This window comes from Martes martes, assembly GCF_963455335.1.
Source record: "Martes martes genome assembly, chromosome: 7".
NCBI classification, from domain to species: domain Eukaryota; kingdom Metazoa; phylum Chordata; class Mammalia; order Carnivora; family Mustelidae; genus Martes; species Martes martes.
The window spans coordinates 119,781,807-119,784,219 of NC_137894.1; positions in this window are offsets into that span (position 1 = coordinate 119,781,807).

Here is a 2,413-nt window from a genome sequence, read left to right on the forward strand (position 1 = left end):
TATAAACCTTATATTCAGCTAATTCTAAAGTCCTTTTATACATACCCTTTGACCCAAGAGTTGTTTAATATCATGTTGATTATTATTTTTATTTCAACATGAAAAGCCATTTCCTGCTGATGTTTTTTCTCATTGGGATCAAATAATGTTCTTTTTTTTTTTTTATTGAAGAAAATTAGCATTTAGTGTTATATGAGTTTCAGGTGTGCAGTATAATGGCTCAACAATTCTATACATTACTCAGTGCTCATCAGGATAAGTCTGCTCTTGATCCCCACCACCTATTTCACCCATCCTTCCTCCCACATTCCCTCTGGTAACCACCAGTTTGTTCTTTGTATTAGAGTCTGTATGTTTGTTTGTATGTCTGTCTTCTTTCTTTCTTTCTTTTTTTTTTTTTTTTTAATTCTACATATGACTGAAATCATATGATGTTTATCTTTATCCAACTGGCTTATTACACTTAGCATAATCCCTCTAGCTCCATCCACATTGTTGCAAATGGTATGATCTTATGCTGTTTTTTTATGGCTGAGTAATCTCTCTCTCTCTTTCTCTCTTTATCCATTCACCTGTGAGTGGACACATGGGTTGCTTCCATATGTTGGCTATGGTAAATAATACTGTGATAAACATGGGGGTGCATAAATCTTTTTTGAATTAGAGTTTCTTTTAAAAAATCTTTTAAAAATTTTATTTATTTATTTGACAGAGAGAGATCACAAGTAGGCAGAGCAGCAGCAGGCAGAGGGGGAGGGGAAGCAGGCTCCCTGTAGAGCGGAGAGTCTGATGCGGCTGAGATCAAGACCTGAGCGAAGGCAGAGGCTTAACCCATTGAGCCATCCAGGTGCCCCAATAAATAAAATATTTAAAAAAATGTCTATTCATGTCCTCTGCCCATTTTAAATGGATTGTTTGATTACATGTTGGCATTGAATTGTGTCAGTTCTTTATATATTTTGGATACTAACCCCTTTTTGGATCATTTGCAAATATGCTCTCCCATACAGTAAGTTGCTTTGTCATTTTGTTGATGTTTTCCTTCTCCTTGGATATTTTTTTTTTTTTTAAATTTTGGTGTAGTCCTGATACTTTAATTTTGCTTTTGTTTCCCTGGCCTCAGAAGACATTATTTATAAAAATGTTTTTACAGTTGATGTCAAAGAAATTACTGCCTATATTTTCTTCCGGGAATTTTATGGTTTCAGGTCTCACATTTAGGTCTTTAATCCATTTTGAGAATGCAGTTTTTATTATGTCTAAGTGGTTTATAATTTTTGTGTGTGTCTGTTGGAAATGTACCCAATATATCAAAATTAAAATGAAAATGTACCCAGTATATCAAAATTAAAATTACAGCTATTACTTACCTTTGATACCACTTTGGGACATTAGGGACTTTTCATTCTATTACTTATTTACTACTTTGCCTCAGTTGGCTGTTAAATCTCATTAAGTTCTATAATACATTAGGATACCACACAGCAAAAAACTTAGATATCATTTTCACATTATATTCCAGAAACTTAGAATACCTAGCATATAGTAGCTCTTCTTTAAATATCTTTTGGTGAATTCATTATTTTCACGATTTTCTGTCTAAAGATAATATTTTCTTCTTTCGAAAGTTATTGTGATAAATTGTATTAATTTATTATGTTATAAATTGTATATTTTAATAATACATATTCTTCACATTTCTGGAGTTAAGTTGACTTCATAGTGATTTAATTAATTAATTATATTATATTATGTTATGTTAGTTACCATACAGTACTTCGTTAGTTTTTGATGTAGTGCTCCATGATTCATTGTTCGCATATAACACCCAGTGCTCCATGCAATATGTATCCTCTTTAATATCCATCACTGGGCTCACTCATCCCCCCATACTCCTCCCCTCTAAAACCCTCAGTTTGATTTCCTGAGTGCATAGTTTCTCATAGTTCATCTATCCCTCTGATTTTCCTCCTTCATTTTTCCCTTCCTTCTCCTAATGTCCTCCATGCTATTCCTTATGTTCCACAAATAAGTGAAACCACATGATAATTGTCTTTCTCTGTTTGACTTATTTCACTTAGCACAATCTCCAGTCCCATCCATGTTCACTTAGCACAATCTCCAGTCCCATCCATGTTCATGTAGATGTTGGGCTTTCATCATTTTTGATGGCTGAGTAATATTCCAACTTATATATATGGACCATATACTCTTTATCCATTCATCTGTTGAAGGGCAGCTCGGCTCCTTCTATAGTTTGGCTATTGTGGACATTGCTGCTATGAACATTGGGGTTCATATGGCCCTCTTTTCACTGCATCTGTATCTCTGGAGTAAATACCTAGAAGTGCAGTTGCTGGTCGTAGTGTAGCTCTATTTTTAACTTTTTAAGGAAACTCCACACTGTTTTCCA